At 42.6% G+C, this 25843-nt stretch overlaps 1 protein-coding gene and 1 long non-coding RNA gene across 3 annotated transcripts in view; one reads left to right on the top strand and one right to left on the bottom strand.

The window, feature by feature from the left end:
- Positions 1-25843, bottom strand: part of CHN2 (chimerin 2) — a 267473-nt gene that overhangs the window by 138226 nt on the left and 103404 nt on the right. The window lies entirely within an intron of this gene.
- On the top strand, positions 16902-22697 carry LOC141573095 (uncharacterized). The gene is made up of 2 exons (XR_012498657.1): positions 16902-17031; positions 22459-22697. It is a non-coding gene; the product is annotated as an uncharacterized LOC141573095 (long non-coding RNA).

The raw sequence follows: 25843 nt of genomic DNA, 5'->3' as shown, positions 1-25843 counted from the left end.
TCTTGGTGGATAATTTCCTCCTTTATCATTCATACACTTTCCCCTCTGCTGTTTCTCTAAAGACAACCCAGATCCACTACTTCCCGTCAGCCTAAGCCCTGGCTCTCTTCTCTCTGCACCCCCACTCCTCATCCCCCAACATTCTCCCTTCCAGCACTGACCTGCCTCTTTACAAATTCTTTTCATCAGCGGAATGTCTTCCTGGCTTTCCCCCAGAAGCCCTTTTGGGCATTCATTTACTCATCCAACAAATATTTACCTAGAGCTTACAGCCTACTTGGCACCAAATATTGCACTAGAGGCTGGTGTAGATATAAAGGCAAGATGCAGAATCTAACAAGGATCAGTTAGGAGAAATCAAGATATCAACTTATTTGTTCTTTCAACAAACACTAACTGACTACCTGCTGAACATTCGACTTCTGGCCACCTGTGCATGTAACCATAATATAAGGTAGCGAGGGCACGTGATATAGCAAGAACAGACCAAAAAGTGCCATAGGAACAGAGAGGAAAACTATTTTACTCTGTTATTTCTTGATGATGGTTCTTTTATTCATCTCCTCCCTCAAGAAGGAGACGTCTTTTTCCTAAGAGAAGGCAGTTTAGGTGTACCTCTAGTCAGCTCTCTACTCCTGCCATTTAGAAAAGCCCCTCTATCTCCTATAATATCTTTGTATGGGTCTTGAGTTTACTGTAGGCATTTGTGTCTCTTCAAGTATATAGTGGTTGTGGCAGTGATAGACTAAATTCTCATGAAAGCATCCCACAAATCATGACCTTGGCAATGTCACTGCTGGCAGAGAAATATTTTTTTTAGCTGTGTTATATTCAGAGTCAAATACAGGTAATCCTAGTGCAGAGAGAGAGAGCTAGGAGAGGAAGTGAGGTCTTCTACAAAACTGGAAAATAATTTTAAAGTGTCTAGTGCATCCCAGTTATGTATCACCTGTAATCTTTACAATTTTTCTGAATCATCTCTCCACACATTCACCTATCTATCTACCCATTTATTATCCATCCATCCATCCATCCATCCATCCATCCATCCATCCATCCATCTCCCCCTTCAGCAAACACTTATTTGTCAGGCATTGTGCTACATGTTAAAGGTATAGTCGTGAGCAAGGCAAACCCAGGCCCTGCTATCAAGGTGCCTTTGGTTCAGTGATGAAGGCAAACAAACATTACACAAGTATTTACAATAAGCTATGAAAGGTTTTATGATAGACAAATTTCATGGTACTAAGGAAGCATATAGTGGAGATCCTGTAAGGTAAGTATTTTTATCTCCTAGAGACGAAGAAACTGAAATTCAAAAAGAGTAAGCCATTTGCCTGTGGTCACATGGTTAGCAGAAAAATAGAATTCAAATGTAGATCTGGTTTGCTTCAGAGCCACGTAATTCTCCCCATGGCCTTAGAAGAATCAACAGTGCAGAAGATAAAGTGAAATTTTCAGTCCTTTCGTATTTCTGGTCTGTTTCAGTGGTTTCAGCTCAGTAGAAACGGCATGAGAGAAGCAGGAAAACTCATAACATTACTTAGTTTTCTGCTATTTTTTAGAACAACAACAAAAACGTGAAATCTCACTAACTGAAATCCCCTTCCTCCCTCCTTCCTTCATTCTGTCTCTTCCTCTCCCCTTACTTCTCTTCTCCCTCCATCTGTTCTCCTCTCCATCCGTCCATCCAGCCAGCCCAGTTCTTCCTCGAGGTCCCTCTATGTACCAGGTACTATGCATGGAAACAACCAAAATGTTCTTTGATAGATGACTGCATAAAGAAGATGTCGTAGATATACACAATGGAATGCTGTTCTGTCATTAGAAAAGATGAAATAGTGCCATTTGTGACGACATGGATGGATCTTGAGATGATTATGCTAAGTGAAATAAGTCAGACAGAAAAAGTCGAGACCCATATGACTTCACCGATATGTGGGCTATAAAACTGAAAGCAACAAAGGATCAAGACAAACAAAAAAACAAAAACACATAGACATCAGTTTAGTGGTTACCAGAGGGTAAGGGTTGAGGGGTTCTAGAAGAGGGTAAAGGGGGTCAAATATAGTGTGATGGAAAGAGAACTGACTCTGGGTGAAAAACACACAATGTGACATACAGATGATGTATTACAGAATTGTACACTTGAAACCTATGTAAATTTACTAAGCACTGTCACCCCAATAAATTTCAGTAATTAAAAAAAAACAAAAAAACTTTTCCCTAATTTCATGATTGATAGAAATATTCAGCCCTAGCCCAGGCCTGGCGTATCACCTACACACCAAATGGGCCTTCTGGTTTAGCACAGCCATTCCTGACAACTGAAACAGTTCATAACAATAGGCACGGTTAATGGTTAATATGATTTGTAGTAATTGATATCAAGAGTGGATGTGTCAACAGCCACTCACTCTGGCCCATGTTTGCCAGGTCAGCGTTGGTCTCACAGGCTGAAAACACAACCAGCTGCAGTGGAACTTGACTTTCAGAGGGCCACTGGCGATACTTTCACCCATGAAGGAGAGAACTAATGTGGATAAATGGAACATTTGGAGAATTCTCGCGATGGGTATCTCAAGCAAGGACAGAAAACTGCTCTTTCCAATGGGCCTGGGAGTTTCTTGCCCCAGCTCCACTCTCAGCCACTCCCCTAACTCCAACCCAGATGGGCCTCAATTTTCTCATCTGTAAAGACAGGGATTGGGCTAGATACCTCCGGAGAGCTCTGCTGGAGGACAGCTCCAGGATTCCTTCAACTATCAGAGTCTTGGAGTCGCTGCAACCTCCCCACTCCTGACCTTTTTGATTAGGGCTGTTCAACGTGACCTCGAGGTTAGAAGGCAGCATGCTGGTGCCAGCAGTTCTGAAGCCATCCTTCTCTCCCTGAGGGAACAGGCGGACCCTTCAGGTGCCATGGAATAACCTAGTGCCTTATATATGTGCTGAGAATTAGTCTAAGGGAGTGGATGCCTACTGCCCAAAAACACTGCGTTAGTGAGGAAGGCTTCCTCTCCATTCCTGGCCCACACGCAGTTAGTGAACTCCTGCTCTCTGGCTGGGCCTATATGTGTCCCGGGGAGATGGAAGTGATTTGTCTCTTGCTTGTGCCAGCCCTTGGAAGCCCTGCCCTGGAGGTAGAGGGCTGCCTTCCCGGTGGTCTGGCTCCGCAGCGTCTGAGGGACAGGTAAGCCTCCTTCATTCTGGGGCTCAATGGTTAGCAAGTCCACCTAGCTAACAACCCTCCTGTCTGTCCTTTGTAATAAAGGTGACATTTTAGTCTAGGCCCACTTTACTTTGCTTGATTTCTATTTGTTTAGAATAGAACTGCTAAATGTCTGGGGGGCGGGGGGGGGGGCGCTAAGCAATTCCCAGCAGAATGCAACCTCCATTTTCCTAACGAGAAAATCTACCCCAAAAGGTTATTAAATATATAAACTTATAGGGAAGTCAATGAAATTATGAGATATCTACCCAACATTTAACTCATTTACACATGCATATTTCCAATCAGGTATAAGACACAAATTTAGAGAGACCGCTTTCGTCAGCTCCCATTTCATGGAACAACTTTATTTAAATTCTCTATGTGTGTCTTTGTCACGTTTTGAGTCACCTAAAACATGTTTTCCCACGGTCCATCAGACTCGCTGCTTCCTTTTCACAGTAAAAAAATGCACCGCCCCTGTACGATGCTACCACTGGACATCTTTCCCAGCTCAGCCACGTAGTCACGTAACATGAGAACAGCTGGCTTGTCATTCATCCCACAGGTCATCTCCACAACATAACCCCTGGCTAGACTGCTTCTTAGGTGACCTTTACCTTGAATAACTACGCTGCACACCTGAAATTCATGTGCTATGGTATGCCAAACTATAGTCTAATTTTTTAAAAAGTCAATCATAGAATAGTACAGTGCCAAAAATCCTGTTCCATAGGTTGCACCTATTAAAAAACCAACTCTAAACGGCAAAAATAAAAAATAATTAATTGAAAACATAAATAATAAAGTGATCTTTCAACAGTCCGTTTACAGTAGACTATAATGACTCGAAGATGTTACATTTTCAAAGCAAGATGTAGCCAGCCCAGTGTTTGCAGAGCACAAAACGGCTCTGGAAGAAGCTGCCAGAGGTTGAGGTTGAGGTTGTGTCTGCGAGAACAGCTGGGTGCTGAGTGTTGGAAGAGGCAGGGAGACGTGGTTTTCACGGTCTACCCTTTTATATTATTTGAATTAAAAACAAAACATTTTTAGAAAGATTGGTTACAATTCCATTTATCACTTGCAACTGTGACTATCTCTGGGTTAAATTTTTAGCTTCCTTTTTAAAAGGATTCCATTAAGTGACCTCTACAAGGGGGCAAAACTATCTTGATTACGGTAATGCCAGGCTGACTGTGTCTTTTCCAGAAAGTAGCTGATGGTTCAAAATAAAGCAATTGAGAGAGAAATCCAACAAAATGAAGAGATTTCATAAAATCAGATTTAAGATGACACCCCTCTTTCTAAAAGATAATGTGGGGCTTATATCATAAATACAGATACAGATATTTTAACCTCTATTGACAAGCTTTTACTACACTATGTTGTTAGGCGTTTCAGGTGCAGTCTTATTTAACATTCACAGCAAGCTTGGAAAATAGGTATTATTAGTCCCCTTGCACAGGTGAGCAAAATGAGAAATACCGAGGCTGCTCAGAGTCACAGACTTAATAAGTAGTAGAACTGAGTATTCACTTCTAGGTCTGTCCAACTCTGAAAACCACGCTTTTTCGATTATAAAATCCTCCCCTCCTGCTGAGCCCTGCCACATTGTGGGCCTTCGTATAATACACTGTCACACAGGATCGCCAAACAGTACTGTGAGCTATGTAATATTTTCCCACTTTACAGATATGGAACCTGAGGCCCAAAGAGGGCTGTACCTTGCCTAAAGTCGGCCAACTCCTTTGTACCCTGTAAAAATCACACTGCGTTCACCCCACAGTCATGTTGGGCAGGCTGACCTATCATATTTTATCACAAGAATTAAATACATTTGCTTCCCAATGTTAACCCTGTTTGCTTAGATCTAAGATTATATCAATTCTGTCTTCATCTATAACCAACCTTAACTACTAGTGTGAGCCCAGGGGAAATGGAGGGGGCCCAGGCAGGCTGTCTAGTGGGGGGGTAGTTGGCTCTGACACTTGAAAAACCTCAAGTTTTGCTTTCCTCCTGGGTTTCAGTGCTCTGCGGTTTCTTATCACTTACTTTAAAAATAACTTCTTACAGAGAAGATCTTTCTAAAGATCACAAACACACACACACTAGCAACACTTCAGACATCTCACATCCACACCCCAAAGCAACAAAAACAGCACAGGAAACACAACTGTGGTGTACAGGAAGGAGAAGCAAGGCTGAAGACTCAACAGTCAGACCGCTCCTTCAAGACCTGCAACGTGCTCATTGAAAGCTCTGCATTAAACTCTGCATTAGCATGCATTTATCACTTTGATGCCAAACGCTTGCACAAATGTATGCAGGAAGGACAGCCTCCCTGTCATCGCTGTGGCAGGGTGGGTGACAGCATCAGTGGCTCTCTAATTAAAGGGTTAAGAATAAGGCACACAACAAGTGGTTCCAAGGATTTCTGAAAGAGAAAGTATTTACATGACATAGCAGAGCAAGAAGAATCAAGGCTCCCCTCCCCGTCCCCCGCTGTTATCTTACTGTTGCGTCTTAATAGCACTTGAGACAGCTCTACCACGTGCCTCTTACTGTTTGCACAGTGGTTCATTTGTCTTCCTAATCGCGGCATGTGAAAGTCCCTGCTTCCAGAATCAGAGACCAAGTATTAAAGCAAACCTTCCCTTAATATTATCCTCCTGTCTGAGCTGGTTTGTGCTTGTAACCTCTGTTTACCCATCTTCAGCAGCATTGTCATACGGATAATACTATATTTACACACCTGTGTCTTTATAAAAGATCATTTGTCGACTTCCGAATTTGTCCCTGTAACAAACATTTACCTGTCACTCTGCTCCTGAGCCCGTTAGGAGCTGGATACACACAGATGAGTAAGAAAGTTCTTTTCCTCAAGCGGCTCCCACATGTAGAGGAAACAGAGCTGAAGGGAGACCACAGAAGGGACGTGTGCAAGAGCCACGGGCCCCAAAGGCAGCAGCCAGGTCCCTAGCAGGGGTGAGTGGGAAGGTGAAGGGAAGACAGCACAGAGGAGACGACGTGGGAGCTGGGCAGTGAGGGATGAGGAGGAGTTTGCTAGGCTCTGTGTTATGGGAGGAAAGGGAGGGGCAGGTACAAGGCAAAACCCTGGGACACTGGTTTCACTTCAAGCATTCTGAGAAGGAAGGAGACTTCTTGGTTTGTACTTGAGTGTTTCTGACAAAAGACTGTTTTCTCACAAAGGCTAGTTAATCATTTCCACAGGGAGTCTACGCCTTAACAAAAGCCACCTTTCCCTGCCTGTAAGGTACAGGCAAATACAAGAGGGACGGGCAGACTTTGAATGGAAGGGCTGTTTGCAATCTGTCAAGGAGCGAGAAGAGGGTCAAAGGACATCGTCAAGGGCAATCTGCTGTCTCACCTTCTCTTCTAGGCACTGAGCAAGGCCTATTGACCCTAGTTGCTCACAGCGGAACCCCACCATGGCTGCTCCTAGTGTCTTCCGGCTTTCGGTGGCAGAAAAGCGAGGTGTGGAAAGCCACCCTGGTGTCCCCAAGCCACTGTGCTCCCCGTAGCTTTATTCTCTTCAGCACCTCTCAAAGCTGCACTTTATACACACCAGGTGCTCAGTAAATGCTAGTTTCATTGGCTGAATGACCACTATCAACGCAGAGAAAAAACAATCAGATTCTCCAGAAGGATGTCTACTCCAGCCCTCAGGACTGCATTTGCAGGGCAAGGTTCAAGCGAGGCCAACCATCTTCACTCTTTGCAATGCCCACGTGACCAGTCACAGCTGGCTGATGGGATGAAAAAGGAAAAGAACAACTGAACATACTGGAAGTCTTCTCCCTACCCAGAATTTGCAGGGTGCTTACCTGACATAAACTCTGATACAGACCACTAACTAGTGTGGCTACCATTTGGCTGTCAGAACTCAAACACTGGAAAAGGAAAAAGCAAAGAATGCAGCCAGAAATGACTAGATTTATGGCCCCTGCATAACACAGTGAAAGGTCCTTTCCTTCCAGTGGCTGGGTCCAAACACATGGGAGAGCCTGCCGCATCCCTGGCTTCCTACCCTCCGGCAGGAAATGGGTGTTCCTCTGGGCGCTCACAGACCACTTACACCAAACCAGTCATAATTTACTAGGTCAAGAGGCTCAGCCTTCAGCCGGAGCTGCGTGTAGGCCTTTCATATGGAACCTTTAGCGTTTTAGGAATTGGTCCTACTATCAGAATTCCTCCCTTACATTGTAATAGGCTTTCCTCACGTGCCCACCACAGTGACAGAGGATGCTGGAGAGGCCCCATTGTTCCACTCCTGTGAGCACCACTGCACTGAATAGACGGTTTTGGTAAGAAGACGTACTCTGATCTTGACCACCACTGAGATTTTTACTATGGAATTTTAGAGACTTTCTAAATGCATTTTATATCAGCACTATTACACTAATATATCACCGCTATTACACTAACGTATGCTAAAGGTATCCACTGATTGAGATAACTTCTCTCTCAGCCATAGTAAATGACTCAAGGTATCAATACTGCCTGAGAGACAATATCATACAGTTATCCCCACATATGGGTGTCCTATATACACAAGCGAGGCCATTTCTGCATCTGACTTTCTCACTCCACTCTAGTCTCTTGACCCTCATCTTTACAATTAGGTGACATCTATCTGACAAACATACAATCTGATGGACATTTTCTAAAACCATTTCTTTCCAAATAGAATTACAAGAAACAAGTTTCAAATCTCTCACGATTGTAGCTTTCTGATGTCCAATTGCCACAACTCCATCCGTCAACATTTTCTACACGCATCTCGGGTGGTGAAATAGTAACTATGAGATTGAATGTGTTTATCATATGGCTTTTTAGATGTGTTTCAATCCTTCCTTATAGCAGGGTGGTCAAATCTACCAACCGTGGAAGGCCAGGTAATCTTCAAAATGTCAAGGACTGCCAGCCTCAGAGCACGGTGTGTTTTTCATTATCACCTAGTCCTATCTCACCAGCTCACACACACTCATCTCGTCCCTGATTCTTATCCATTACTGCAGAAAATCCAGACATTACTGCTATGAAAGACACTGCCTCTGCCGCCGCTGGCTCATCAATGGATGCGGGGTGGGGGTGGGGGGCATACATTGAAAACCCAGGAAGAAGTCTAGGGCTAGAGAAGAAATCAGTCAGGAAAATGCTAGTGGTAGGAACAGAACATGTTCAGTATGAAACCGTGCCATAATTTCCGGAATTTAGAGCAGAATTCTGCCCCTAACTCCCAAGTCTGCTAGTGCCATTATGTTCATCTAACGTGCTTCCAGTTTTGATTTTAAAAACTACACAAATATAATGGAAAGCCAGCTAACTTAGAAGACTTCATTCCATCTTTACATTCTTTTGTTGCATCCTTTTTTTCTCAGGAGAGCCCAATTTCTTCTTGATGTGCTCTTAGCTGCTTCTATCTCTTCCACTCTCTGTGTCACCTCTTCTCTCAAGAGTGGTCATTTGGCAAAATAAGATTCTGAGCAGGACCCTGTAACTCCTTCAACAGCGGCCCCAACATGAAGCGATGGAAACCGTGGGCTTAAAAAAGAGTGGGGCAGGACCCAGTGTGGGATGGCAGTGGGGAATGCGGACACAGAGCCAGGGGTGCGTCCCCACTCTGCCGTTGCTCTGTGTACCACAACCTGGTACACAGTTCTGGTAGGAACTACCACACTGCCTTCTTTAGTTACTTTCTCTGCTTCCTGTTTCCCAGCCCCACAGGCTACCGCCATCTGAGATAAGCAAGCCCCCCATTCAGCTTTAAGCCGATGGCAGCCCACTCTTCCTTTTAATAAATATTAATGCCTCATGCCCTTATTCTCACCCACATTCTGACCCCTGATGCAGAAGAAAGATATCTTCTGGGACAGGACGACAACCAGACTGCACCTTCCTCTCTGTGAGGTGGATTAGTAGCGAGAAGCTCTATTTCCTGAGTGCTGACTGTGTCCCAGGCTAAACCTTACAATTATCTTTTCATTTCAGCCTCCCCAGAACCCCACCGGGGTAGGCATGGTCATTCTCCCTACTTTAGAAAATGCAAATAGAACCTCTGAGAGAGATTTGCCCCGATAGCCCAGCTGCTGCGAGGCTGAGCTGGGGTCACACCCGGCTAGTCCCACTCCAGCACAAGAGTTCTGAACCACCGCCGCAAGTGGCTGCTTTTATGGCTACAAATCCTATTGTCCTATCATATTGTCCTATAATATTTTTTTCACATCATACAAGCCAACCTTCCATCCCCATTCTGATTTCTTTGCGAGACATTGCACTCCCTACCCCCCAGCTAATCCAATGACAAATCTCTGTGTTGGTAACCTGCTTTTGAAGGGAAGAACTGACTCCGACAGAAGGGGTCTCTGCTTCTCCCAGGGGTCTCCTCAGTGTGTGTGCAGGAGGAGGTTAACTTCCGCAAACTGTATCACTGAGACGCCCTGGCTTCTGGCTTCCAACTGGGCTCAGTCAACGGGAGGCTTGGGCAGGGAATGGGAGGGAGGAGGAGAGAGATGCTGGGGTCTTTATTCCTGTTCTCTCCCTGCTTGGTGCTGCGGTACAGACAGCACATACCCTCTCCATAACTACCACTCCGGTGGCTCTATCTGTCCCCAGGCTCCAGTAACACGGCTCCTCCTGTTGCGCCTTCAGGCCCACGAGTGGTCATGGCTTCCCACTGTTGGCAACCCCTGGGTACTGTAGAATCCTGTGGTTCTCTTTCCTGGCTACACCTCTGTGAAGAAGTCCCTTCATTAACTGCTCTTCAACATCCCTGCTGAGTGTGGATTCTGTTCCCTGCCAGGCACCTGCCAGAAATCCTCAAGCATCCCCCAGACTACAGGAAAGGCTAAAACACCCTGAACAAGACCTGAACAGGACTAAGGCCATTTATTTTGACACACTTTTTATAAACTGGAGCCAAATGTGTTGCCCAGTGGAGAGCAGGGAGTTCAAATATCTTTCCACAGTTTCCATAGCTAGGTTGCTGTTCCACAGAGCAACGGAGGGAGAATTTCAAGCCCATAAGGCCAAACGGCAAATTCACTTCCAACTGCAACGTTTAAATGTTGGTGGGTTAAATTTAGAATATGAATAAACATTTACCCTTCATTCGTACTGCATAATTTCACATCTGTAATAAACTCCCCATGCTACACCATACACTCCTTCCAAATTGACTGAATGTAAGGAAGCTCTCATCTGAGCTCTTGGTTTTTCTAAAAATAAAAACGATAACATTACCAACACTACCCCCCCAACCCCCGCCCTTTAGTCTTTTGTGATATATTTTGAGCACAACAAGGCCTCATAGTTTACTGGGCCATTTTTCTTTTCTTCATATAATACACATGCCACAAACCTACAATCATGGGGTTTCTAAAAATTTAAATGATACGCTCTAGATACTAAATTGATTCCGTTGTTTTTCATACACACAAAAACACAACATCCAAGAATATGAGTTTGTCTCCTGAAGGTCAATCCATGACTGAAATTAAATTCCAAAAACAAGTTTCAGAAAGACGTCTTCATTAACCTTTTATTAATCAGAATAAACAAATGTCCATCTAAGAGTGGTACTCTCTCTTTCTTGTGTTCTTCAGTTGTGGAAGGTTCTTGGAGTGGTAACAATTCACAGGAATTACTCAGCCTGGCCCTGTGCACAGGGATAAAGCACATTCAATGCAGAAACACAGGCTGCAATGAGGCTTATTAGGTGTAATAACCTGACCATCTTACACCTCGAGAGCCCAGCACTGAAGTACTTACTGCAGGCCATTTTGCTGAAGGAGGCCAGGGTCATTTTAGAACAGAGGCTGGCAAACAGACTACGTTTCAAGATGACTTTACAGTATTCAAACAGAATGAGTCGGAGCTCACAATTTTAATAAGAAATGGGTTAGATCATGAAATGTGATTAAATACATAAAATCTTCTTACAACTGCCTGACAAGCTACTGAGTTAGGCACTTTGAGAAAGAAAGAAATACAGAAGATATGCATACCTTCAAAGAGGTCAGGGCATAAAAGAAGAATTAACAGCACATGAAAGTAGACAGTGAAAAGTGAGGAAAGAAGAGTCTAGCCAAGTGAGAGCTCTGGGAATTCAAAGAAGAGAAGAACCGCGGGAAACGGCCATCCAGACCCCTCAAGACAAACATTTCTTTTCTGAAAAGCAACCGTTCCTGCTTTAAAGATTGCAAGAGGAAACTTTACATTACCTAACTCAATCAAACAATGCTTTCTTTATTGTTGAGGTTTGCCGACTAAACACTGTAATATTAAAATGTTTTAGAATCATCCAAACAATGACTAAGTGAACTTATTTCTTGATAAATTTCTGCAGATTAAATACACACTCTACATTAATTATTACCAAGCTGGCAGGAAGTACACACCGTGTGAGGATAGCTGGCTTTCAGAGAAGGGAGGGCGGTGAAATTATATTCTTTTTCTTCAACCACATTGCTATTGATCTCCTTAGAGCCACTGCAGAAATGTTGCAAGCAAATAATTTACACTCAATAAGAAAAGACAAGCTCAGAGAAGATAGGTAATCAGAAAAGTGAGGAAGTATCTCTGGGCAAACCATCTTCTATTATTAGGGGCAGGCTGTCCCTACCGCTGGCCATTTTTCTTGCCTTACTTGAATGAAGGCTTAATGCCAGCGTGGAAGATGAGAAGAAGGTAACTCTTCCTTTCTGTTTGCTGTCAACCCTCACAATTGGCCAGGCATGTTACTACTTCATTTCACTGTAGTGCTCAGCAAATTGCCATTGAGCTTGGTGGAAGCAGAAGCCATTCTTGGGTTCAGCCGGTGCTTTTCAGAGAAAGGGAGGGCACCGTCTCTTTCTCCTCTCTCTTTTTCTGCCTTACAGGGAAATCAGTTGTCCAATTCATTTCGATATATTTGGACTTGAAAAGGAAACACTTCAGTCTGCAGTGAATAACCCCAGGCAGTTGTAAAGTTAGACCAACATCTGAAAAGATTCTGCCATGGCCCTTCCAAGTGCAAACATGACTTCCCAGGTAATGCCTAATTAGTTAATGGTGACCTGAATGATTTTTAACTGTTGTAAGCACCATTACTGTCTTCCAAAGAATTGACAAATGTTTCTTCAGAAATGACAGCAGCTGTGAGCTTTATTGCAAAACTTTTCTTTCCATTAGCAGATGGCTAAATTTCTTTCTTATTTCCAATTATGAAAACATGTCTTAACTTGTTATTTTAGGCTATTGTGTTTGACCTCCAGCATAAGGCCCTTGGAGAAACAATCCTGTTTACTTGAGACTCGGTTTATAAATTAGTGAGTAGATTCAGGGTCTGGATGATCCCTTTTCTGCTGTTCTTTTTTAATTCAGTAATAGTGTATAATTTAAAATGTCAGGAAATGGTAATAAAAGGGTGGAGGTTTTCTCCCCTGTCCAGTAATTACATTCCAATATTAAAGTTATAATATACAAAATAAAAACTCTGGTTAGCTAACATTTCTAATTTTTTTCTTCATATCACACTCTTGTATATGTGTGTATAAAAGTCTCTTTTATACACATATCTTTGCTTATCAACCCACATTTGTATCCTCCATATAAATTCAGCTCTAGTTCAAACTCTCAAAAGAAATGCTTTTGCTGTGTCTCCATCTGGGTCTTTTTGGCCATTCATCTGCTTAAGATTAAGGGGGGGGGATGACTTTACACTAGAGTAAAACAAACTAGCCTGTACTCTTGTAAATCTAATCCAAAATGGCTGTATTCATAGGATAAGCAGTCTTGCCTAAAAAAGGAAGTATTTGCCTAAGCTGAATAAAGAATGACCACATAGAAAATATTATTCAGGCTTCCAGGGTTCCAAATAAGAAAAGGAGGGTGCCTGTTAGGAACATGCACAGAAATGAAAATGTTACACAAGATGAACCGTCTTTAAATAGTCTCAACTTAGAATCTGAAAGAACCAGCATTACCGAAGGTACCGACTACCTCGGTGCCTGTGGTGTCTCTCACCTTTCTGTTCAAAACTTCTGTAGAATCCATGTCTGACAATCGACCAAGCATGATGCTTTGAAGAGGTTATTTTCTCAGATGACCCTGATTTTTTCAATGTCTTTTTTTCTTACCCACTTTCTCTGGAAGGTTGAAGGAAGCGTGTGCATGCGTGTGCAATCACACACACACACACACACATAATTTGGGGCTAAAGAATGAATAAAAAATAAGTGCAAATACCGAATTGGTAAAGTAACTTCAAACTTTACAATTCAGGGAAGAAATGTTAAATGTGTCAGGTTGTAGGTGGCATTTAAGGCCATAAACTGGTTATTACCCTATAGTATTTATATGGCACTCTGGGCTCCAGGGGCCTCACAACCACTAATTATACATTTGTCTGGCCTTCCCACTAAGGAGTGAGGCATCATTAACCACATTTTACAGGCAAAGAACCAAGAGTTAAGTGATGGGCCTCAGGTTACAGACTAAACAGAAGGTAGAAAACGAATCTCATGCTTAAGAGTTTCTCAGTCCAAGCAAACATGCTGTCTAGCTTCATCTCAAAAGTATCAAAGAGGTACATATTGGTGTAGAGTTAAAACTCTTATTCCAACAGCGAAAAACCCAGAAGCTTTGCTACTACAGAGGCAAAACCAAAGTCACAGAAGTTAGTCCAAAGCAGTGGTTCTTGAACACCAGTGAGCATCAACATTCCCTGGAGGGCTCAGTAACGCACAAACTTCTGAGCCTCATCCCCAGCTTTTCAGATTCAGAAGGTCTGGGACGGGCCTGAGAATCTTTCTGTAAAGTTCTGGGGTGATGCTGCTGCTGCTGCTTTGGGGAACTCACTCCTACGGAATCGACCTCCCACCTCACATCTTAGCCCTTTCTCACAGACCCTGAATCACCACTAGTCCTCCAGCCCCTGCCCAGGTATTATCTGCAGGTTGGCACTCCACCTCCTGTTGGCTTTTCAGCTTCCTGGTCTTACTTTCAGCATCTCCGGTCTTACTCGGTATATCCCATAGACAGAAAGAAGGCCATGTCACAAGGTGACTAAGAGCCTCTGTTTTGATATATTAGGTTGGTGTAAAACTAATTGCAGTTTTTGCAATTATTTTTAACCTTTTAAACCGCAAATTACTTTTGCACCCACCTAATATATCAAGTTGCCGCCATTCAACTCAAGCCTTAGTACCTCCATTGCTGCATCTGTAAAATGGGAACAAAAAGAAGATCTACCCCCACAAGTTTAATTTAAAGGTAATGGAGGCAACCCACTAAAGCACTAAATGCCTGGCATGGAATAAGAGATCGTTAATAATAATCATTACGATCATTACATATTTATCCCACAAGCATTTGTTGAACATCTTCTATACTTTAGATTCTATGAAGAGTAATGAAGATAGAATGACAAGTGCTGATCCCTGCTCTCAAGGAGCTTAATACCTAATTCTTTAACTAGATGGGGGTTTCAGAGTCATTATGATATTATACTAAGTAGACACATACTGAGATACATTCAGTAGTAGGCAAAAACAAAACAAAGCAACGACAACACAAACCTTTCTCTAAATGAAAGCTGGTGCAGAAGATGCACAGGTAAATAATTGAGTTATTTTAGTTGAACAGGGAGGGAGGAGGGCAGCCAGTCTCTCTCCCACACCCCTGGCCCGCTTCACCCCAGGCTTCTGTGAGTCCTGCTCATTTAGGAAAGCCACAGAACTAATCATGCCTGTCTTTACAATTGAGAAAACTAAGACCCAGAGAGGTGACATAACGTGCATACAGGACACAGAGCCAACTGTAGTGGAAAAGATGAGATTAGATTGGGTTAAGTATCACAGAAATCATGCTGGGAACGACCTTACGGATGAGTTTAAGTTAATCCAACTTTCCCATTTTACAGATAAGGATACAGAGGTCTCTCTGCCTATCTGGGAGCAGATCGTGGGGATGTGATGCAGGTCTCCTAACTTCTAATCCACATCTCTTTCTGCTATACCTCTTCTCCCTTTAGTTCCTGCAAATAATACTCCAAAAATGGAGCATTCCCCCCACAATGAAATAGGCTTTGGCTCTTCTCCATTGGGTGGCACCAGGCAGAGTGTCCCAGAAAGGTCAAATGTTTCAGCCCTAAGTGAGAAATTAAGGGTGTCTTCCTTTAAAACCCACCCTCACCCCTGAAGCTGCATAGGCTTACCAGAAAAAATCTTCTCAGAGGTATTTACATTTTCATAGGTGTCCCTTAAAGACTGAAGGTAGCATTTAAAAGTATTTAATGTGGCTCAGAGCCAGGAGAACATCAAAGAAGGTCTGAGTCAACTGCCTGGTATCCACGGTGTGATGTCAAAAAGAAGCACAACTCCTTTCCCAGTTGCCACTGGCTTCTTTGCCAAGAAGAGCCATCCTTGGACTGCAAAGGACAAAACAAAGATTGCAAAAAGCAAACAACCCAAGGTGCGATGCACTGGATAGGAGGAGAACATCTAACTGCTCCGTATGAATTCAAATCTCACCCCTGGACAAACTGCACCATGGGTTCAGAGGAAATTTGCAAATGAATGATCAATCTGCTGGCAGAGGCCTTGGAAGAAGACAGGTCCATGAGATTGGGGCCAGAAGCAAGGAAGCAGGCAAATGTCTCAACGTTTTTAAAGAGAGAAAATAAACATTCTGTAAGATATAGGTGGTTCAGCTGGAAACAGGTCCCAGAAATTATAAATCGAATGGATTGTAAAGGAAATCAGTAATGCTGGTTCCATAGAAGCCAAGCCAATTTCACTGAGAACAACTCAAGTCATACTAATGCCAATCATTTCTTTCCCAAATAAAGTCCTCAGACTGGGATATCGGAGAAAACAAAGCAGACTAGAAGGACTTCTGCCAAGAGTTTTGGACAAGGTTACAAAACACAGGACAGAAACCAGTGCAATTAGACAGATAAATAACTTGATGATTGACAATTACAAATTAGTTGACAGAAAAATATTCTTGGCCTTATCTGAGGCAGTATTTTTATTAAATTTAATAAAAAGCAAGAGCATTCTTATTAAAACTATCCATGGAGAGGAGATCTAATTAAATGTAACTATAGTTGCAAGAAGTATGCTCTTTACCCTTTCTGGAATAAAGATCCAGAAGCTTGAATTACCACCTGGGAGGAGTAGATAATATATTAGATGCCAAAATGTGGATTTTTAAAGATCTGAATAGCGTGGCACCAAATTCAAGAAATTTTCATTTAAGAAGGATAAATATAACTTTTTGCCAAGAATTAAAAAATTGCCAATCTAGCAGGGGTATATACGAGGTTTGACAATTAAGTTCGAGAACTTGTTACAACAATGTTGCTGACCTTTTTTGATATCAGAGGGATTACTCATTATGACTCTGTACCAACTGGACAAACAGTTAACCTAGTTTATTATTTGGAAGTGCTGAAAAGGCTGCGTGAAAAAGTTAGATGACCTGAAACTTTTCTCCAACAATTCATGGCTCTTGCATCACGACAATGCACCAGCTCACACAGCAGCACTGTCTTGTGAGGGAGTTTTTAGCCAGTAAACAAATAACTGTATTGGAACACCCTCCCTACTCACCTGATCTGGCCCCCAATGACTTCTTTCTTTACCCAAATCCTGAAAGGAAGACATTTTGGTGGCATTCAGGACATCAAGGGTAATACGATGACAGCTCTGATGGCCACTCCAGAAAAAGAGTTCCAAAATTGCTTTGAAGCTGGCGTCAGTGCATAGCTTCCCAAGGGGGGTACTTTGAAAGTGACCCTAGTGATATTCAGCAATGAGGTATGTAACACTTTTTCTAGGATGCCTTCACGAACGTAATTGTCAGACCTCGTTATGATAGTAGAGAGGTAATCAGTAAAACTTCAGTAGCTGCTATAGCATAGAAAAGCTACCAGAAAACTCTGACCTTCGGCTGTGCTAACAGAGTGATAAGGTGGCCATCTTTTTTGGTCGGACCACCTGGAGTGCTATGTGTGGTTCTGGGGGCCACACTCTACAATATTAGGGAAGGACCAGAATATGTCTGGAGGAAAAAGAAGAGAATGAGAGCCTTCAACACCTCATCATGTAAGGCATGGTTGAAGGAAGCTGGGTTAGTGATATCAGTGTGAACATGGTGTATGTTTGCACATAGCTGAAGGGCCAGGCATAGAAGTGTTCTGCGTACAGGCAGACCTTGGAGATATCACAGGTTTGGTTCCAGGCCACCGCAACAAAGAGAGCAGCACAATAAAGCAAATCATAATCTTTTTGCTGGTGGAAGGTCTTGCCTTCAGTTTGTAAAATAAAAAAATAAAAAAATAAAAAGCAACGTCTGCAAAGCACAATAAAGGGCAACTAAACGAGGTATGCCCACAGTGGAGGACTGCAGAGAAAGAGAATTAGCGCTTTCTAACAGCCTCCAGTTCAGGGAGTGGGCGGGCCCCATCACAGGAGGCTTTTGAGCATGGCAGACAGTGCTTCCCAAATGGGGGTACATCCATTCTCTGACTCTGGTCTGTCCCTGACTTGGATAGTGTTAACTTGACTATATTTGCAGTAAAGACACCCTTTCTGGGGAAAAAAAGCCCTGAGACTGCATACTGCCAGCTGAAAGACCTGCTTCTATGAGCCACAGAACCATATCGAAATGCTAATAAAGCCAGCTTAATGATATGTTGGGGTTAAACAGAGCTTTCATCTGGGGAGCTCAGGGCATCTTCACATCAATTATTACCTTTTATCATCAAAATACTCCCACCAGGTGAGGAGGAGGAGGAAGCGTGTTTTATTTTGTCCGTGTGGTAGCTGGGGAAGCTTGCGAAGATTCGGCACAGGCTATCTATCTCATCCTGACAGAAATCTGGAATTTGGAACCTGGTTCTTTCCCAGTCTCTATTTTAATGGGTAAAGGCCATATTACACCTTTGGACAGGACACTGTCCCTACTGCAAAGCATTTGAAAGTAACAGTAATCAGGGGCCGAGTTAGAACTTTTGGTTCTGAGAAAGGCAGGGTCTTGCTGGTGGAGACGAGCAGAGCTATTAGGAAGCAAAGTGAGAAAAGCCATTTGACCCTAAATAGTGATGCGTTCCAAGGAGGAGATGGCTGGGGTAGGACACTTCTCTTCACTTTACCTCATTTTCTTCAATTATCTGAGGGACTGATAATTCTCTGGGATGAAAGGCAATTTCAAAAATGGCTTTTAACATCACCAGAACATATCCAGGACTTAAGAGAACGTTATTTTATGTTTCTGCTCGGGTTGTTAACACAGTGTGCCTTAAATTAGATTGGCAGGTGGCTCTCTGACTAATCGGTAAGCTCTGTAAAGGAAGCACTAAACCTTCCTTGTCTTTGTGTCAGGAGGGAGTATGAACACAGTCTCTAAAACCAGACTACCTGGGTTCAAATCTCATCTCTACCACCTATGAGCTGTGTGATGTTGGGCAAGTTAGTCGACAGCTCTGTGCCTAGTTTCCCTATCTATAAAATGCGGATCATAAGGGTACCTCCTCCCTCGGAGAACTGTAAGGAATAGATCAGCTAATTGACGAGTGCCTGGCCTCTGGTAGATCCTTCACATTTTAGCCTCCATCATCAATGCACTGTCCATATACTACAGAGTACAGAAAGCCTTTCGCTTGCTGGCCAAAGTCAATCTACTCTCTATTTGCCTGCAATAAGGTCTTAGGTAGTCCACACCAGAGGGCAATCTTAGGAGAGCATGCGGAAATGAAATGCATAGATAACCCAGAAATCTACTTTCTGCAGAAAATTTCCACTATTTTCCACAAGGGAAGCCTTGCACCGGAACTGCCAACAGTGTGAGGGCCTTTTCCTAGACTGTCTGTTTTGTGGAAGAGATACTGGTGTGTTAAAGAAATGTCGTTCTAAAGCAAGTTTTCAAAGGAGCCACTTTCTCCCACGAGGGAGAAATTTACCTAAATGCTCCCAGCTTTGGGTGTAATTTGAAGTGATTTAGATTCTGGTGTTTGAGAAGTAATGATGGAACCATTGTGGTCCCTATGGTTTCAGCAGATGCACCCTTGCAAATAGGATGAGAGGTGACAGGAAGGAGGGGCACATTAGAAAGCTGGGGGGAGGGGCCAGATGCAGACCACCTGACAGCTCAAAGTCTTCCTCGGTCGGTCAAACAAACCAGAGAACACTGGAAGAAAGAGAAAGAGAGCTGTCAAGGAGGGCAGAGCCCCAGGGAAACAGGCATCGGGGTGTGGCAAGGCAGTTCTGACAAGTTAAAATTTGGGATTAGTCATTAATATTACTGTTCCAATTGGGGTCTGGGATCCATCTAGCTGTTAGATGTCAGTGAGGAAAAGTGACCCTATTTTAGAAGCTGCTCTGTTGGTTTTGATGTTTCTTTACTATTTACTTGACTTTCACTCTTTCAAAAAGAAGACAATTTTTCACAACAAGGTTGCAAAAAATGTACAGTCACAAATCTATGGGGATGTCAGCCAAAAGCTATCTTGGCAAGCCTGTGCGAGGATGCCCTTGCTGTTCAGAACCACAGGGTTCTGTCACCCCTGGTTAGCAGTGTGTCGAAACCACAGGGGACAGGAATGACAAATGGGTATCTTCCCTTGAGGCAGAAACTGCAAACATCAGAAGCCACAGTTTGGTGGCTCTGGGACTCAGATCCTCTGCGTGTCAAGTTCACGTCGTTGATTGGCATGGTGGTTAAGAACTCTGCCTCTGGCCTGACAGATGAGACGTGGTTCTGATGCAGCTCTATCACTTTCTGCCTGTGACACTTTGGGCAATTTATGTAACTTCCCTAAAGCTCCACCACTTACTATTTAATACAGAAATCTATAGGACTTACCCACCAGGTGGATTGAGAGGGTTCAGTGAGCTAATGTGTGTAAAGTGCCGAGTCCAGTTCCTCACTAAATATTTTTCTTTCATTGTTTACACTTTTCTTAATTTATTGCCTTTCATACAAGGGGGTTGTAAACATGGAAAAAAGTGTGGACATCATAGCTACAAACTCAGATGATCTCTAAAAGAGCCCACCGGATGGATTACCAAAACCAGTGTTTAAATCCTACCTCTTTCCCTCATGTGATGCTAAGCTGCCTACTATTTACTTCACTCTGCCTTATTTTTCTTTTGGTTTTTAAAAAATTATTTTTCAATTCAGTTGACGTTAATCTATGACAAAGGAGGCAAGAATATTCAATGGGGTAAAGACAATCTCTTCAATAAACAGTATTGGGAAAATTGGACGGGCACATGAAAAAAATGAAACTAGACCACCTTCTTACACCATATACAAAAACAAACTCAAAATGGATTAGAGATTTAAATGTAAGACCTGAAACCAGAAAACCACCAGGAGAAAAGATAGACAATAAACTCTTTGATGTCGGTCTTAGCAATATTTTTTGGCTACGTCTCCTCTGGCAAAGACAACAAAGCCCAAGATAAACAAATGGGCCTATATCAAGCTAAAAAGCTTTTGCAGTGCAAAAGAAACCATCAACAAAAACAAAAAGGCAACCTACTGAATGGGAGAAGATATTTGCAAATGATATATCTGATAAGGGGTTAATATCCAAAACATATAAAAACTCATAAAGTTCAACATTAAGAAACAAAAGAAAAAAAACACCAATCCGATTAACAAGTGGTCAGAGGACATGAATAGATTTAGAATTTCTCCAAAGAGGACACACACATGGCCAACAGACACATGAAAAGATCCTTAACATCACTGATAACAAGGGAAATGCAAAATAAAACTCACCAAATATTGATGATTCTCAACCCATTCATCAACCATTTACCCTCTAGTGGAGAGTCACAAATATGCGGAAATAACCTAAGGATAGGGGCCGGTGAGGATGGGGGAGGGGAGTTGCACAAACAACTGGGCATTGCAACACTGACTCATTCACACTGGAAAGGCAAGATGTGACAAAGGGTTTGGTGCCACTCAGTTCCGGAGTAAACAAATGCCCAGATGAGCCATGGCCCTGTAAACCGAAAACACTGCAATCCAGACAGCTTAAGGCACTTGTAGGGACTGCAGAGACATGCTGAAAAGAAAGCAGTTTTGTGGAAATGCAGACAGATTCCACGCCTGTAATGTAGACTGAAATCTCATGCTAACCTATGTTATCGTTCAGGTTTATCAAAAGAGCTACTGGAGTTTCCCAGAAGCAAGCACTTTACATCAAATCGAAATCAACAATTTTGGCTGTTCTGTTGTATCTGAATTGTGTCCACAGGATGCTAAACTAGAGGATGTCTGTGAAGACACCATCCGCTCTGCCTGGCACCAGAGAATACAGAGACTTTCTGCACCAACCCAAAGGTGCTGAGCTGACTTCCACTTGCATCCTTTTTTGCTTCCTCACCTGAACACATCAAGACCACTCCACCTCACCTCAGAGCCCAGTATCTAGCTGTGTTATTTATCTACTCAACTGCACTAAGCCCTGAGGCTTGAGTGCTGAGGCCTGTCTTTTTCTTGGTGATACCATTAAAACATTTTATGCACAAAGACCTACGCAGAACTCCCGAGAAGTACGCAAGAGTCTATGGCACTGAATGGCTTTTAAACGTAGAGATTTCAAACACACACTTCCCTTTTTATGTCCTAAACTATTTCCTGTTCCAGAAGCATCCTGCCTCCCCTTTCAGCAACCCTCTGTGTCACCGTGTTCCCACGAATCTGAGGGGAGCCACAGCCTCACAACTGGGCAAAGCACGGAGAACACTCCAGCTTGTGGTCGCCACTGCTTTGGGACTGCAATAAGGAAACAAGGGCTTTGCAGGAACTGTTGGCACCTCTGCCAGTCAAAGGAGTCAGGCAAAAACAAATTTATGAAGAAAGGACATTTTTCCTTTGTATTTTACAAGAAGATGAAGTCCTTCGCTGTTAATTAGGCCCAAATTATTGTTACTTGCAGCCTCCGTCAAAAGGTAAAAGTTATTTGTTACTGTCCAGAATCTGCTAAATTATTAGGATTATAAATTATCTATGGAATGGTTCACTGAACTAGAGCAAATTTCTTGGCTTAATACGTTTTCGTCTGCCAAGGCCAAAAATCATAATAATAACTGCTGCAAAAGTTATCAGGAAAATAAATAGAATTTGAATGGCCGGGGAACTACCTCAGGCACAGGAAGCGCATGAAGTCGCGTCTCTCTCAGGGTTCTGACCTTGCCTTTTTCTCTTCTCTCTGCACTTCCTCCCAGGATGGTCTCCTCTACTCCCTTGACTGCTATGAATTCCACAAGGCTGTCTCTAAGCCAGACCTCTCCACTACGCTCAGAAAAGGAGTCAGCAAACCTTCCCTAGAAAAGGCTGGTGAGAAAATATTTTAAGCTTTGTCGGCCACACATTCTCTGCCCTTGGAATGTGAAAGCAGCCGTGGACAACATGTAAACCGTGAGCGTGGTTGTGTTCCAATAAAACTTTATTTGCAAAAACAAAAGGAGGGCCATAGTTTGATGACCCCTGCTCTCCACTCCGACTGCCTACTTCACGTTTCCACCTGCAAATTCCATGGTGGCCTCAGAATTCAATGCTGCAAGGTGAGAGACATTCTCTTTTACACCTAGTCTTCTCTAAACATACCCCTGACACTCATATGCTCAGGGCTAACACTGGGGTCTCAACCCATTCCCCACCCTGACATCCCACAATCAAACACAAATCTTATAAACTCTAACTTTTAACATCTCTCATATGGCCCACTCCAATTATGTGTTTCTTGAGTGCAGGGGCTGTGTCTTACTCATATCTGTAACTAGCTCCTTCTCCTATTGTCTAATTTAATGTCTGGCACATGAAGAGGCTCCAAAAGTGTGTATTGAATGAATGAATGAATGAATGAATGAATGAATGAACAAACTGTTACAACAACTGTAGGGCAGTGTTGCTTAAATTTCAATGTGCATACACATCACCTGGAGACTTTGCTAGAAGCAGATTCTGATTTGGCAGGCCTAGAATGGGACCTGAGTTTCTGCATTTCTATCAAGCTCCCAGGAAACTGAGTGTTGCTGGTTGACAGACCACACTTTGAGTAGCAAGGACACAGGAAATATCCTTTGGTCCCAAAGTGCCACATACAAAGAGATTTCTTCCCCAATTTTGATGCATAAGTTGATTTCTTTCCATGGTCATTTCACTACATCATTACTTGTACCTATTCAAAGCTCCAAAGAAATGAACAAAATTGTTCACCACACCAAATGCCTTTTAAACTTGCAGTTTACATACATTTCCATTTCCATGCCTCAGACTATTTGCTACTTCAATTACCTCCTCCTCCCCTATCTACTCCTATCCCTTGGTGCCTACGTAATTTAATTTAGACATAACTGTGCTTTGCCAATGCAAGGCTTTCTTATCAAGATGTGTAACTTATCATGATTGTGCAAATGTCTTAAACAAATTATTATTGTTTAGAAATTCAAAAGAACAGTCTGTTTTCCCAGAACTCTACTACAATGACCAAATCGAAACCTATTTTCATGCTACCTACACCCCTTTTAATAGCAACAAAACACTTTTTTTTTTTTTTAATCAGCAGAGCAAATAATTGCTTACAGAGCTGCAGGGAACGTGATTCTTCCCCTTACCAACCCCAACCCCAACCCAAAATAAGAAGACTATACCAATGTTATCTGGAGAAACTTCATACTCCATGGTAGCTGAGCTATTTGCTTTGGCAAGTTAAAAGCATAGCCCCAACACTGTGGCAAAAATCACATTTCTTTGTATGTATTCAGTCAAGTTAGATACCACATTGGGACCAGCATCTCTGGACATTCAACTCTGCCTAGAAACTAGCTTTTTACTACACAGATGCCATAGCAGGCTACTTTCCACCAAGTAATCTCAGCATTTTGAATAATTACATCTCCTCTGACAATGTCTAAAGGATATTGTGTCAGAAAATAGATGTCATAGTGAATATGTGATTCTAAACAGGCTTTTTCACTACCAAATTGTAGTAAAATGCACTATAATCACTCACACTATACAAATTGCTCTCTCCTTATATTTATCTCCAACGAAGAGAATCAAATTGCCTTACCTGAAATTATAGAAGAAAACGATTACAAAGGTATGGCAGTTTTATAACTGGTAACTTATAATACCTGTGTCTTAGTCCGTTTGGGCTGCTGTAATAAAATATCACAGACTGGGTGGTTTATAAACAACAGAAATTTATTTCTCACGGTTCTGGAGGCTAGAAGTCCCAGAGAGGGTGCCAGCAGGGTTGGGTGAGGGCCCTCTGCCAGGTTGCAGACTTCTCATTGTATTCTCACACAGCAGAAGGGGCTAGAGACCTCTGTGGCCTCTTTTCGAAGGGCACTAATCCCATTCCTGAGGGCTCATGACCTAATCACCTCCCAAAGAACCCACCTCCTAATACCAGACATATTGGTGTTAGGATTCCTACAATTTTGGGGAGACACAAACATTCAGACCATAGAAACTGATTTTATTATATATTTATACTGGGGTGCCGAAAATAGGTATACACATTTTAAGAGATGTTATAAAATGTGTATACATTTTTTGGCACCCTCTGTAATAATGGGAAAAATTCCTATTCATCACAACTCTAAATGACCAGAAAGCTCAAATAAAATGAGTTTAACTGTACGTAATTGGTTTTTCACACTGACAACTCTGGGGAATTGAAAGATCCTGAAGGGTCTTCTAAATCATCAAAGAAACATTAATACTTACAGAATTTCAGAGCTGAAAGAGATGTGGAGCTCATGGGGCTCAGTGTGCACATCTGACAGCTGTGAATTGAGTCCAATTTTGGGGAGTAACTTGCCCACTCAGTGAGCGGCAAAGCAAGGCCTCGAACCCAGCATGCCTTGTACCCCCACAAACGGCCTTTGCGCAGTACTGATTGAATGGTGTCAAATATCATAACCTTCTGTGTGGTCAAATTCTTAGAAATTTCATAATTCATTGTAGTCCAGCCTATCTAAAATCTCAGCACCCACCGTGATGTTTCAGAAATCCCTTCAGACTTTCTCTATTCTTTGAATCATCTGTCTGCCCCATTAGAAGGTAAGATTCCTAAGACAAAGACTTTTTTCTTCTATTCATTGCAATATCACCTAGAATAAAGTCCAGCATAAACTAAGAGGTCGATAAATATTTGTTGAATGAAAAAAAGATCATATATCACCTTCAAACATATCATGACATTATCAGAATACCCCAGTTGATGTCATCTATTTGACATTTTTCCAGAACTTCTGATGTGCCAAGACTGAGGTGAACCTAAGAGTAATCAGTTTACTTTATTCATTCAGGGCACTTAATTTAAGGTGATCCTATTATTGTAACCTCCTAATGCAATGCCATCACTTATCAGCTTAATTCTGCAGACTGTCCCTACGCATTCCTCCCTGAAGGAATTGTTTTCACCTTCAGCCTAAAGTTAGGACTTATGATTCAGCAAGCTGCTTCCTAGGATCAGACGGGAGGGAAATTGCAATCTCTGTGCTAGCCTGCCAAAACTGATAAATATGGAGTAGATCAAAAGAGGCAAATGCTTTGCCAGGCAATTTGCACATAGTCTCTCTTTCAGTTAGGCTCATC

The sequence above is a fragment of the Rhinolophus sinicus genome, linkage group LG09 (assembly GCF_036562045.2).
Source record: "Rhinolophus sinicus isolate RSC01 linkage group LG09, ASM3656204v1, whole genome shotgun sequence".
NCBI lineage: Eukaryota > Metazoa > Chordata > Mammalia > Chiroptera > Rhinolophidae > Rhinolophus > Rhinolophus sinicus.
The sequence above is the reverse complement of the archived record's forward strand: the minus strand, read 5'-3'. Positions and strand labels throughout refer to the sequence as shown.